This window comes from Bubalus bubalis, chromosome 5 (genome assembly GCF_019923935.1).
Source record: "Bubalus bubalis isolate 160015118507 breed Murrah chromosome 5, NDDB_SH_1, whole genome shotgun sequence".
NCBI lineage: Eukaryota > Metazoa > Chordata > Mammalia > Artiodactyla > Bovidae > Bubalus > Bubalus bubalis.
This window is the reverse complement of record NC_059161.1, coordinates 65,176,959-65,192,553: the sequence shown is the minus strand read 5'-3', so window position 1 is coordinate 65,192,553 and position 15,595 is coordinate 65,176,959. Positions and strand designations below refer to the sequence as shown.

At 35.7% G+C, this 15,595-nt stretch overlaps 1 non-coding gene across 1 annotated transcript; it reads left to right on the top strand.

The window, feature by feature from the left end:
- The first annotated feature begins 9,851 nt into the window (after positions 1-9,851).
- On the top strand, positions 9,852-9,923 carry TRNAC-GCA. The gene has a single exon. It is a non-coding gene; the product is annotated as a tRNA-Cys (tRNA).
- The last annotated feature ends 5,672 nt before the right edge of the window (positions 9,924-15,595 follow it).

The window sequence follows — 15,595 nt, the reverse complement described above, 5'->3', positions numbered from 1 at the left end:
AAAAAAAGGAAAGGAAATGGGATCCAATACATATAAACTCTGATATCTTCAGGAATTGTTAAATGTAGCTGTGGCTATTTCAGACATTTTGGAAACAGATCAGACTGATGTTCTTCTCTTATCATTACAAGCTTAGGGAGAAAAAGTTATTAGTCTAGATCTGGCAGGGTACTCTCACTCCACTAAAAAAGTCTTGAAAAAGTGATCTGAATGTCGAGACTGACACATTTATTCTTTACTGAATTGCTCATTATACATGTTTAGTCCCTACTTTACACCAAACATAGAATTGATGATATAAATGTTACTTAATGAAGATAAAAAGATAATGAATATGATGGAAACTGTAATAACAAAGTTGTATCCTTGATATTAAGAAATCAAGAGATGCTTTAAAGGTTACTTCAAGGTATGAACTATGGTGGCCGAATTATGGCTAATAACATGGGGTCACTTAACCCTCAGATAAAAGATGATGCAATAATGCAGAGATAAAAAGACTTTTCAGATAGTAACAGGGGCCAAAATAGCTCAAAGTTAACTCTTATGATCCATAATGTTTGCTTCTAGAAGCCCACAGTGAGGTAGAAGAACCCAAAAGAACTGGACAAATACAATTTGAAAATTTCATGGATGTAGGAGGCCTAATGTTCTGAGTAAGCAGGTTGTGATTGTCCAGGACATCTGTTCACAGAATAGAGTCATTATTTGGTCAAAGACACATGCAATTTGGAGTCTAGAAGAATAGTACCATGTTTTATGAAGGACTTGCACAGTATTTCTTGTGTCAACTATCTTGGATTCTTAAGTCAACATCAAATGATACTTGCTACTTATTTTTTGAACTGAATAAGTTTAAAATAAAATATGAAGTCACATTTCCATAACACCACTGATTTACAAAATAACTGAGATAACAAGATATAATATTACAACTCCAAATAAGATATACCTATCAGGGCAGTTCCAAGTAAGATACACCTATCAGGGCAGTTGTTTCCCTGAAATATTAATATATGAGTTGGCAAAATACTCAGTTACTATGGGAGGTTTTCCTAGGTTTATCCAGAAATAGAAACAGGAATGAAGTTGGTGCTTCCAATACATTCCTGTGGTCCCAACGAAAGGAATCAGAATTAACTGACTATTTGCCAGTGATGAACTTGGGGCTTGACATTTAAAAAAGAGGCCACAGACACATGCTTAAGTACTAATATATAATTTATGTAACTGCTGGTATCATTGAACTAATTTGACATATTAAAATAATTTCCTATAATCATTTAGGCTACTTTTATAAAAATCAAATTATAATTATCAGTTTCATAATATGAAAATTATGTCATATCTGAAATTTTAAAAAAGCAGTCAAAGTCATTAAGATAAATCTTAAGATTTATCTTAATGATGACAAAGCATTTAATTGGGAAATAATGTTTCAAATATTGCTTGTATATGCATTTAATTTCTAATGAAATAAATGAATATAATAGTTTATACTATGTATTCATTTGATTTATAAAAAAATCAAGGCTGTCAATCCCAAAGCATCAAACACCAGTGACTTTGGCAGTCCTGCTTTTGAATTCAGTGGTTTGGAAACAAGTTTAAGTAAAATATTCATGACTTCACGGCACCTTCTACATTTTTTTTCAAAATGAAGAAAACAATAATGCATTTACAGCTACTAATTATTAAGGAATGATCTCTGTATCATCTAATATTTATGTTCCCTGCAAATGCAAGCATGGTACATTGGTATTTCAAATAGTATTATCTTGCTTTAAAAAAATCATGTGTCTTTCATGCATCTTAACCATCTGATCAATGGTTGGAAAAGTTGATTGTGAAGCCGAATTACTGGGATACTGTCAGAGTCCCATTTAATAGGCTGGGCCCAGGGTCTTCAAATTTTTATCTAGAATCCTCAGAGATTAATGGATAAGCAGTATCTCAGTATGAAAGCAACTTTAAATTCTTGGTCATCGTTCAGTATGAAAAAAGTCTTCAACTTCCACTGTGACCTACACAAGTGCTTTGTTTTTCCTGGGTGTTTTCTCTCTCCAAATTGGTTTAGAATTTATCACATTGTGCTCATTTTTCAAGGATTCTTTTTTTTTTTTTTTTCTTCTCAGACATAAGAAAGAAGACAATGTTGGAAAAACAGTTTTATTTACCAAAAGAAGATGATAAAGCCACAAATAGGTTATTTTTGTAGTCATGAACTTAATTCTATTAAACATGTTTCAATCTCTTGGCAGTAACAGTACACCAATTCAAGTACAGGTGGCAAAGGAAGTGTGAGGGCCATTGAACATGGCTAATTTTGCTAATGCATCACAATTACAGAAACACCTGTGCTAAATAACCTTGTCCTGTTCCATGATAATGAAGAGTGTTCAATATCCCTCAAAATATCTCATTTCATGTTGATACAGATTCCCTGTCATCATTTTTATGTGACACTGTTTCCACAACAACAATATATATATATATATATATATTTCAAATGGTTCTTCCTTCATTTTCTTTTTATAATGCAGCATTGTTCTTTGAAGCTATTATAGATAGCTTATATATATAGAATACCAGAGAAGAAAATGGCAACCCACTTCAGTATACTTGCCTGGGAAATCCCATCGACAGAGGAGTCTGGTAGGCTGCAGTCCATGAGGTCACAAAAGAATCGGACATAACCTACCAACTGAAACAACAGCATGTATAGAATATAGAGGTATTCTATAGGTTTTTTTTTTTTTTTTTTTTTTTTTTTTGCCTGCAGAGTGCAAAAGGGTATAATTTGTCTTGAAAACCCAATCCAAATATCACCATTCTGCTTATATGGGGATGAGTGAGTGCTCAGTTGCTCCACTGTGTCTGACTCTTTGCCACCCCACAGATGGTAGCTCGCCAGGCTCTTCTGTCCATGGAATTTTCCAGACAAGAATACTTAAGTGGGTTGCCAGTTCCTTCTCCTGGGGATCTTCCCAATCCAGGTATGAAACTTGTACCTCCTGGTCCTCCTGCATTGGCAAATGGATTCTTTACCACTGAGCCACCTGGGAAGCCCCTTACATAGGGGCATACACTGTTAAATTGCACATATGGACCATCAGTGACTAAGGATGACTTGAAATACAACTTCCTGTTTAATGTTCCAAAAGTTACTGCTGCCTGATGATTAAATAACCATAGCTTGTAAATCAGAAGCTGGAAATTAGAGTTTCCTTTACCATTTCATCAGAGCAGTAATGCACATTCATCCTTCTAGAATCTTTATCCATTTAGCAGTAAATATGAGACCAAAAAAAAAAAAAAAACCCCCAAGCCTCTGATGTATTAGAACTTTTTATTTCAAACAAAAACGACCATGTAAAACATAAAAAATACTTAGCAACTGTTAAACTGGGGTACAAAGCTAGTATATGTATTACATATGGATAATACATTAATATTTACAGACATTTACATGTTGAGTAAGTGTAGTAAACATCCAGTTGATAGTACTTAAGAGCAATGTTAACAAGTATATTTGAGAAGTTGAATGATAGTATGCAATATTAAATTCAAAATATGAAGTGCATGAAATTATCTGTATCCCTCAGCATAACAAGATGTGAAGAGTTTGGGCAATATGAAGTATGTACTGATTTTGGTGTCTGCCTCACAGAAGCTGCTAAAACATGTTAACCAACTACATGGCAGAATGAATGAATGTGTGCTGTAAGCAAACGCCTTTCAGAAATGAACAAACTTGTTTTCTATATGAGTGCATCAAATCTTCATTTTGCTTTCCAAGTGTAAAGAGAGTTTTCAATTTAGTAGAGTAAGATACATTTTTTTTTTTTTTGCTTAATTTCTGTATTTGTCTTGTGTTCTGATACAGACATCTGCTTGGAAATGCAACATAATAGTCTGCATTCTTGTCATCAGGAAATTAGATATCAGTAAATATTCCAGGATTTGAAATTAAAGTATAAAACAAGAAAAGGCTGAAAGACTGTATTACAATAAGTTAGTATAAGGTGAATTTATAGTCTCAATTTTAAAATATATATATTTAAACACATATACAATAATATATGTGTTATTATCCATAAATTGAGATTTTAAGGCAAAGTCAAGTATACATATTAGTGCATGCAAATTTCTATCAATTTCTACAATACCAAAATGAGGAAGCAAATTTTAAATTTAATATATATTTTACATAAAGGGAAATGAAGCAAAACACTGCATTATCTATAAATTCTGGCTATAAACTTAAAATTATACTAAAAAATAATATGACAAATGCAGTTTAAGCATCTTTGTGCTTTTTACTCGGAGAAGGCGATGGCACCCCACTCCAGTACTCATGCCTTGAAAATCCCATGGACTGAGGAGCCTGCTAGCCTGACAGTCCATGGGGCCGCTAAGAGTCGGACACGACTGAGTGACTTCACTTTCACTTTTCACTTTCATGCATTGGAGAAGGAAATGGCAACCCACCCCAGTGTTCTTGCCTGGAGAATTCCAGGGACGGAGGAGCCTGGTGGGCTTCCGTCTATGGGATCACACAGAGTCGGACACGACTGACACGACTTAGCAGCAGCAGTGCTTTTTACTAAGGATATCTAAATTTCTATGGGTTAGTTAAACTGAATTAATTTAGTTAATTGAATTAATGAAAATTCTCAACTTATAGACGTATCAAGTTATTGGATCTTTTTTAAAGTAACATACACTCCCCTACACAAGGATTGCTATACTCACAATAATGTTTTGTGCCAAAATCTTAAATCTTTAAAGTGTGTTTCAAAGACTTTACCAAGAGGCAGAGTTTGGGGTTATGCTGCCTGAAGTCAAGGATACAAAAGATGCCTAGAAAGTACCAGAAGCTAAGGAAGAGACAATTAATTAGGAGTTTTCTCAATAAGAATCTCCAGAGGAAACCAATCATGCTGTCGCCTTGACTTTGGACTCTGGCATCTTGAACTGTGAGAGAACAAATGTCTACTGTCTTAAGCCACTCACTCTGTGGTCATTTGTTGTGGCTTGCACTCATATGCTCAGTCACTAAGTTGTGTCCGACTCCTGTGACCCCATGGACGGTAGCTTTCCAGGCTTCTCTGTCCATGGGATTTCCTAGCTAAGAATACTGAAGTTGGTTGCCATTTTCTTCTCCAGGGGATCTTCCTGACACAGGGATTAAACCTGAATTTCCTGCATTGGCATGTGGGTTCTTTTACTCCTTGAGCCACCAAGGGGAATTAATATAGCATGCTAAGGGAAAAGAAGAAAATTAGATATGAAATATAATTTCCCCTTTAAGATATCTAATGTTGAGAGTAAATGCATATTTTTCCAAGATTCATAAGCAGAACATATATAGACAGTTTTGGAGATCTATGACATGACATTATGAGATCAACAAAATCCTCACACTGACCTGCCAAATGAGTTATTCTTTCTTTTATGATCCTTTAAAGTTAATAAGCAGAAGCCATGAGCCTATGAAAGTACATGTATTAACCTATTGCTAGTTGATATCTATGATACATTGACATATTTAGCTTAATTCTTCATCTATATAAACAGGGTTTTGTCTTATACTCACTTGATTTTACAAATTTTATATTCCTCATCTATCTAATTTAAATCGCATCTCAAAAGTAAGTCATTTTGCATTAGAAAACACTCAAAAAGACATCCAGCCATGTTCTCAAAACAGACTTTTTTATTTAATAAAGATCTACTTCATTTGTCTTTTTCTATAGATTCTAAATAAAATCTGCAGCACTTGCAAAGCAAAATCTGTTCCAAAATTCCTATTTCATATGTCTAAAATGTAACATAAGAATTTCTCTAATTTTTGCCCTCATTTACCAACAATTTATTTTAAAAAGCAATAAAATTTAAAACAGGCAAAACAATTTTTTTCACGTGTCAGTCACAATGTTTAGAATTGGAAATTCAGTATTGAACAGAGCAAACATATTTTATCTCATTATGCATTTTTTCCATTGAAACCTATTAAAATACTTTCAAACAATATCAGATTGTGTTCATGTAATTATCTATTCATATTTATTTATTTATTAGAATGAAGAAAATCAGAAAGGAATGCACAAATGAATACCATGATATGGTGTTCACTGAATTGATATTTATGACCCATTGCAGCTGAATGCAATAATTTGAGCAAAACATAGTGCTTTTAATATTTCCTCATCTATTGAAAACTTACTTTCAAAGACCATAGCCCATTAGTTGAATATCAAATAAAATGATTTTCTACTCAGCTCAAGAATGGCTATCTTGTTGCTGCTCATTGACAATCTCACCTTAGAGATGATTTCATTAATGTGATCAGGACACAGGGAAACACTCTGTTAAATTCCTACCCACCCACATGAACACAGACACTCAGGCCCTTAGATAAACATGGGAGAGGGAAAGAAGGAACGAAGTTTTCCTCTGCTGGGAGGCTGCATTAAGATAGTCACAAAATCCTTGATTCTGATCTGCTCGACATCTTTGAGATGGTTATTAATAGACAGCATCACAGATTCAGTACACATGAATTTCAGCAAACTCCGGGAGATAGTGGAGGACAGAGGAACCTGGCATGCTGCAGTCCAAAGAGTTGGACTTGACTTACCAATTGAACAACAATAAAGACGTGTTGACCACGGGACTTCACAAAGAATCATGGCAAGAGGAGTTATGCTCTTTTTTCAGAGTTCAAAGAGGAATTTTTATGACTGAAATTTCATTCCTGGAACACTCTTTGTCAAAAATGAAACATATAAAGCACACCAAACAAAACCATGTCAAGTTTAGTTTTATTTCAAAGGGAAAATTCTCAAATCATGGTCTTATGCTTAAATTCTCAAACATTTAAGAAATGAGTCTCAGGTAGATGCTTTTCCCTCAGTAAATTTGGAAACATACGATATGACATTCAGAATCCATGTCAAAACCCCTCTTTCTTCCTTAAAGATCTGCTCTTTTAGGAGGAATTAGACAGCAAATCAAGAGTGTAGATGGAGGTCTATCTGGATTCTTCTTCCAGGTTGTTACCTGGGTCACCTCAACACACAGGAACCCCTGCTTGTCTATATCTTCTTATTGCCACAGGGGAAGAAATGATTTTCTGAAGCTATTTTGGGTCTACAGTCTATCTGAAAGACATGATTATAGCAGTCAGCCTCATATAAAATCAACCAATCAATCAAAAAAATCAATCAATATAGCTCATTCAAACTAGCCTTTCTCTTTCCTTTTTCAATTTGCAAGAGTCATAACAGAGATCATTCTTTCCCTACAGACAGTGACACAAAATATTCCTTTTTGCTTATTCAGTGCAAAAAAATTCAGTCTAACCTGCTGTTGGCAAGATGTCAAAAAGTAAGCAAATGTTGACTGAATTTTTTATTGACGCTGCTGATAAAAAATAGCATTATGGTATCAGCCAGTGTGCTATCTACCTGCCACTCTTTCTATTCTCTATCATTATTTTTTGAAAAGTCACCCTTCCAAATGTATCCTTACAATAATGTCACTCCTTGTATATTCTGTTAAGTATATTCATACAAACTAAACTCAAATTTTAGGGCTTTTCATATTGATCTTAGAAAATAAGTAGGGATCATTGCTCATTTATCTTTCTAAACACAATAATTCTAAACTGCCTGATTTTAAGACAGTTATCCTTTTCGAATATACACTTCATCAATTTCTATGAAAAGAGACCATTAAAATGTCATGCATATGGAATATTACTGCTCAGAGAAAGAATTTTAAAGGCAAAAGAGAAGAATTGAAGTATCAGGCATATTTACTTTAGTGAAACTACATAATCATAATATGCCACTTAATAAGAATTCTGCTCAAATAATACCAGTTAGGGTTAATTAAGGTATAAAACCATGTAAATGGTGTTTACCATCCCCATTGCACAATGTAAACACTTCAATTTAAAATGACTTTCACAAGTATAGCATTTTCTTATAAAGACAGTATGCTTTTGTGAATGTAATTTTTATAAAACTACCTATAATTTTCTTCCCAAAAATGTTACAAAAGTTGAAACAATAATTTTTTAAAGTTTTCTGAATTAAGTTTTGTACTACTATGGTGATGGACAGGGAGGCCTGGCGTGCTGCGGTTCATGGGGTCGCAAAGAGAAGGACACTACTGAGTGACTGAACTGAACTAAACACTTAATGAAGTTTTGTACTACTGTACCACAGAAGAGGGTTTCCTTGGTGACTCAGTGGTAAAGAATCCACCTGCAATGCAGCAACTGCAAGACACGCAAGTTCGACCCCTGGATCAGGAAGATCCCCTGGAGGAGGGCATGGCAGTATACCTGCCTGGAGAATACTATGGACAGAAGAGGCTGACAGGCTATAGCCCATAGGGTCACAAAGAGTTGAACATGACTGAAGTGACTTAGCAAACACACACATGCACATCACATAGGATAAATTTAATTTTGCATAAGAAGTCCAGATATTCCTTTTAATGGCTTCAAAGAGCAATGGGAAGACTCTTTAAGTTGCTATTTTACAGAAAACACTATTAATAATTTCTAAAAAACTGTTCCCGCCTCACAGCACAAGGTTGGGAAAGGATAAATAGGCTATCTCTACATAGTACATTTTTAAAGCTTTATTAAAGAAAAAAAACAACTATAATAAAAATAATGCTGTTGTAAGATTTTTCATATTACATTATCTAAATCTCCTTCCTTAATCACAAATATCCTTATATGGATATTCTATTAATTTTTGTTTCTATTAATTAATAAATAATTAATATTTAAAATTTATTTAAAATATTAAACATTATTTTAAAATAAATAAATAATTAATTCTATTAATTTTGCCTTACTTTGAAAGGTAACAGATTTCTAGTATGGTGAGAGTCCCTTGGACTGCAAGGAGATCCAACCAGTCCATTCTGAAGGAGATAAGCCCTGGGATTTCTTTGGAAGGAATGATGCTAAAGCTGAAACTCCAGTACTTTGGCCATCTCATGTGAAGAGTTGACTTATTGGAAAAGACTCTGATGCTGGGAGGGATTGGGGGCAGGAGGAGAAGGGGCCGACAGAGGATGAGATGTCTGGATGGCATCACCGACTCAATGGACGTAAGTCTGAGTGAACTCTGGGAATTGGTGATGGACAGCAATTAATGGGGTCGCAAATAGTCAGACACGACTGTGCGACTGAACTGAACTGAACTGATGGTCTATTAATCTAATAAACATATGAACTGAACATAAGCTACTGAAGTTATTTTATACTATAAAGTCAATCAATTACAACTACAATAGGAGTAAGTAGATTATTCATTTTTTTTGGTCAATGATTTTGTGCATAGACATGTGTCCCAATGATACAAGGAGTGAACAAAAAGAAAGCTAGCTATATTTTCAGTTTTGCTGATAGACACTTGGGACATGGAGATGTCAGGATCTAGAAAAAGAGGAAACAATCAAGTCTTTGAGAGAAGCTCTATTTTCAATATTTAATATTTTGGTTCAAAAACATGCAGTTATATAAGCTAGAAGAGTTATCACATGGAGTTTTACTGAAAGTAATATATCTGAAATAAATAATGCATAATGCTGTTTCAGGCTTGGACATGAAGAAACTTGAGATTTTCTATAATAGTTACCAAAACAAAACTTGGCAGTGCCATTTCTAGCAGAGTTCTTTGGACACCATCCTTTACATGGAGACACATCCTTCACATGGAGACACATCCTTCTGTGTTGATGGATACATGAATTTTTCAGAACTTTCCACATTGAGATTGCATTGATGTCAAATCAATTGGTGAATATTTATATAATGGCTTCCCTGGTTGGCTCAGAGGTTAAAGTGTCTGCCTGCAATGCGGGAGGCCCAGGTTCAATCCCTGGATCAGGGAAGATCCCCTGGAGATGGAAATGGCAACCCACTCCATTATTCTTGCCTGGAGAATCCCATGGATGGAAGAGCCTGGTAGGCTACAGTCCATGGGGTCGCAAAGAGTTGAACATGACTGAGCGACTTCACTTTCACTTTATCTAATAATAAATCGAGTTCTTTCCTACCTGTGGTTGATGCAATGCAACATTGTAAGTTAAATGAATATCTGTGATAGAAATTTAATGTTTTAAAGAAGCCTATAACTTGTCATGATAGCATTAATTCTAACCATCTAATTGTAATACAAAATAATATAGTACAACATAACATATAACAATGTAATTTTATTCAGTGGCTAAGTTGTATCCTACACTTTGTAACCCTATAGACTGCAGCACACCAGGCTCCTCTGTCCTTTACTATCTCCTGGAGTTTGCTCAAATTCAGGTTCATTGAAGCAGAGATGTCATCTAACCATCTCATCTACAGTCACCCCCTTCTTCTTTTGCCTTCAATCTTTTCCAGCATCAATGTCTATTCCAATGAGTCAGCTCTTGGCATCAGGTGACCAAAGTATTGGAGCTTCAGCTTCAACAACTGTCCTTCCTATGAATATTTGAGGTTGATTTTCTTTAGGATTGATTGATTTGATCTCCGTGCAGGGACTCTGAAGTCTTCACCAGCACCGTAATTCAAAAGCATCAATTCTTTGGCACTCAGCCTTCTTTATGATTTAACCCTCACATCCATACTCAACAACCTCAGATATGCAGATGATACACTTTGGGAGCAGAAAGTGAAGAGGAACTAAAGAGTCTCTTGATGAAAGTTAAGGAGGAGAGAGAAAAAGCTGGTTTAGAATTCAACATTCAAAAAAACTACTATCATGGAATCTGGTTCCATCACTCCATGGCAAATAGATGAAGAAAAAGTGGAAACAGTGACAGATTTTATTTTCTTGGGCTCCATAATCACTGCGGATGGTGACTGCAACCATGAAATTAAAAGGCTCTTGCCCCTCAGTCCTGGAGAAGGGGATGGCAACCCACTCTAGTATTTTTGCCTGGAGAATTCCATGGACAGATGACCCTAGCAGGCTACAATCCATGGAGTTGCAGAGTTGGATATGACTGAGAGATTAACACTTTAACACTGCTCCTCAGAAGGAAAGCTATGATAAATCTATACAGCATATTAAATGTAGAGACACCACTTTGCCGACAAAGGTCTGTATAGTCAAACAACATAATACAAATGACATAATACAATGTTACGTAAAGTAATGTATGACAAGACATCCCTAGCAACTCAGATGGTAAAAAGAATCCGCCAGGAATGCGGAAGACCCAGGATTGATCTCTTGGTCTGGAAGATCCCCTGGAGAGGGGAATGGCAATCCACTCCAGTATTCTTGCCTGGAGAATTCCACAGACAGAGGACCCCGATGGACTACAGTCCATGGGGTCGCAAAGAGTCGGACATGACTGAGTGACTTTCACAATGTATGACAATATATGTAATATTTGTAGTATATAAAAATACTCTAGGGTAGCATTTTTCATTCAAGTTAGTACTCCAAATTAATTAATCTCCAGTAGTGCTACAGGTAGGAAAATAAACAGTTTCAAGTGTTTTTTTCATAAATAATGTGGTTTTCCTATTAAAATATTCTGTGTTAGGACTGCTTAAATATGTTAGGTAGTTTCCCCATTGGGGAAAACTATGCATTTCATATAGAACACTGGTTGATCTGAGTTATCTTATCTTAATTGGGGTTTCCCTAGTGGCTCAAGAAGGTAAAGAATCTGCCTGCAATGCAGGAGACCCAGCTTCAATCCCTGGGTTGGGAAGATCCCCTGGAAAAGGGAATGGCAACCCACTCCAGTATTCTTGCCAGGAGAATCCCACAGACAGAGGAGCCTGGTGGGTTACAGATCATGGAGTCACAGAGTCAGAAAGAACTGAGTGACTAACACTTTCCACTCATCTTAATTATGTGAAATGGACAAGCTAAAGGAGTGAGTGAGAAGGTTCTTAGTATATCACATCCTTCTGTGGTGAGAGCATAACATAAAATGTGGTCAGAATGCAGAATGGCTAAGGGTAACATTACTTGATAATGCTTTTTTTTTTTCAGGGTCTTTATAAGTTTTGAATTCAAAATCACGGATTAAATAGCTTTATTTATTTATTTATTTATTTATTTATTTTCAGGCAAGGCTTTATTGGGTTCCTGTGCCAGCTGTAGGAGGCAGTGAAAACAAGTAACAGGTTTCCTGGTTTGCTCCCTGAGGTGGGGCAAGCTCATTTCTAATATGAGGTGAGGGTAGGTTGTGTCCAGAGGTTGGACTGAAGGGATGAGTTAGGTGATTTGCCCACCCTTTTGTGGTGTTGCGTACAGCTATTTCTCTACATGTTTTAATAAAAACTGTAGCTATTTTTATTAGAAAGAGGCTAGAATAGAAAAACAACCTATTGCCATTTGTAGAATATTGCCATTTGCAGATATATAGATGAATCTAGATGCTATCATATTAAGTGAAGTAAGTCAGAGAAAGACAGATATCATATGACATCACTTATTTGTGGCATATAAAAATGACAGAAATGAACTTATTTACAAAACAGAAATAGATTTGCAGAAATAGAAAACAGACTTATGGTGACCAAAGGAGATAGCAGAGTGAGGGCAGGGAGTTTGGGATTAACATATGCCACCCTACTATATATAAAATAGGTAAACAACAGGAAGCTATTGTATTGTACAGGGAACTATATCAAATATCTTGCAATAATCTATAATGGCAAATAATCTATTTTAGATACATAACTATATATGCTGCTGCTAAGTCACGTCAGTCGTGTCCAACTCTGTGAGACCCCATAGACCACAGGCTCCTCTGTCCCTGGGGCTCTCTAGGCAAGAACACTGGAGTGGGTTGCCATTTCCTTCTCCAATGCATGAAAGTGCAAAGTGAAAGTGAAGTCGTTCAGTCATGCCTGACTCCTCATGACCCCATGGACTGTAGCCTACCAGGTTCCTCCGTCCATGGGATTTTCCAGGCAAGAGTACTGGAGTGGGTTGCCATTTCGTTCTCCAATAACTATATGTATATATATATGTGTTTGTGTGTGTGTGTGTGTATAAATATATATATATATATATATATATATATATATATATATATATAAAGGGTTTCCCAGGGGCTCAGTGGTAAAGAATCTTCCTGCCAATTTAGGAAACACAGGAGATGGAAGTTTGATCCCTGGGCTGGGATGATCTCCTGGAGAAGGAAATGAAAACCCACTCTTGTATTCTTGCATGGAAAACCCCATGGGCAGAGAAGCCTGACAGACTACAGTCCATGGGGTTGCAGAGTTGGAAAGGAATGGGCAATGGAGCCCACATATAACTGAATCACTTTGCTGTATTCTTAATACTACCGCAACACTGTAAATTATACCTCAATTTTTAAAAAGCTTACTAAAATAAAAAGGCTAGAATAAAGATTTTCTTTTTAATAGTAAATGCCCAAGTAGTGATTTTGCTATTTTTGATAACTATAATCAGTTCTTATTTTGCATAAATGCATGGTTACATTCATTGGATGAAAACTTTTCCTTAAAAAAAAAAGTTGTTGTAGTGCCTTGTTTTTACATTTTCTAGTTAAAATGTTATGGCTAAAAGGTAGGATGCCAGATAAAAGAAATGGCAATATTCAGCATTTTAACATATTATAACTGTTAACAATAGGCAATGAAATAATAAAACCTTAATTTAGTTAGAGTGAACAACTAGTTTAAAAATAGTAATCATGAAAGATTTTTAAATTGATTAATTAAATGTGTTATTTTTCATGCAATATTTCTGATGTCATCATTCAAATATATTATTGTAACATCACAAGAGTACTATAGTATGAGATTTTATTTTGTATTTATCTTCATTTTACCATGGAATAAAATGATATATAAAATTAATTATAAACTGATGATTTCCAAATATGTATCTCTATCTCTGCCCTCCTCTGAATGCATCTTGCAGTCTAACTGGTTTGTGAATATCTCCACTTAGACATTAAATTAGGGTTATTTAACAATACATATAAAAATCAAACATTCTGATCTCCACCTATTCATATCTTTCCCAGTGTTCCCTAAACTCCATAAATGAAGTCCATCATTCCAATATCTCAGGCCTAAAGCATAAAAATAATGCATTATCATTATATACACATATATTATATATAAATATTTTTGTTATATATAAATATTTGTTGTTGTTTAGTCATTAAGTTGTGTCTGACTCTTTTGCAACCCCATGGACTATAGCCTGACAGGCTCCTCTGTCCATGGAATTTCCCAGGCAAGAATACTGGAGTGGGTTGCCATTTCCTTCTCCAGGGGATCTTCCTGACCCAGGGACCAAACCCGAGTCCCCTTCATTGCAGGCAGATTCTTTACCTCTGAGCCACCTGACTATATCTCATCACCATCAAAGGTTACTGTTATCACCTAGCATCATTATCTCCTTCCTGAACTGTTAGCATCTATCCTGCTTCTATCCTTATCGTGATCAATCTGTTTCAAAATGGCAGCCTAGTGAATGTTTTTAAATGCTAGAAAACTACTGCAATCTACTATTGAGTGCATAGTAGATACATGATTAATGTCTACAATAAATAAATCTTAAAATGAGTAAAGCATAAAAATCGGTACCATGTTAGATTTAATAGGTAGTGATGGCATGTATTAAGAACATGGCTTAGAGTTTACAACTCTATGAGTTTTACAAGCCAAATGTATCACATTAAAAGTAAAGTGTGATCAAGAATTGGGAGATTAGAACGGACACATATGCAGTAAGCTCTGCTAAGTGCTCTGTGACAACCTAGAGGGGTGGGATGGAGAGTGGGATGGAGGTCCAAAAAAGAGGGATTATATGCATACCTGTGGCTGATTCATAAATGATGATTCACACCTTAGCTGCCTCTCTGACTAACCCTCCAGCTCAGGAACATAAACATGCACATTCTTAGACATAGAGCCCCAGCTTGCACTCTCCAAACCTTGCTCCCACCTTCTGGAAAGTCCATCTCCCTTAACGCCAAAAGTTCTGAGCCTATCTGACATTCACAATCCAGCTCAATGCCACCCAACTCCTCAGGAGGACAGGAGTCTACAGCAGGGCAGGTTCTGACAGCACATTTCATTCTAAATTGACCGCCTCCTCCAGCACTGAACACTTCTTTCTGTTATAATTATGTAGAATATATCTTTTCTCCTTTATTAATTTTTTTAAAATTTTTATTTATTTGGCTGCAGCAGGTCTTAGTTGCAGCACTCAGGATCTTTTGTTGAGGTGTGCAGGCTTAGTTGTTCTGGGCAGGTGGGATCTTAGTTCCCAGACCAGGGACGGAGTCCCAGATTCTTAACCAATGGACCACCAGGGAAGTCCCCATACAAGCCTTTAATTTATCTTTGTTTCAGTTGGAGCACTTTATTATCATCCGTGTTTTCTATTCTGAAAATAATTCTCCCAATGCCCCCTCTTTGACCCACAACAAAGGCAAAATAGTAAAATCAGCATTCTGCAGAATCAGAATCGTTATTTTCAGCATTCAGCAGAAAATAACACAACATTGTAAAGCAATTATACTCATATTTAAGGAAGAAAAAAACAAGGGAAAA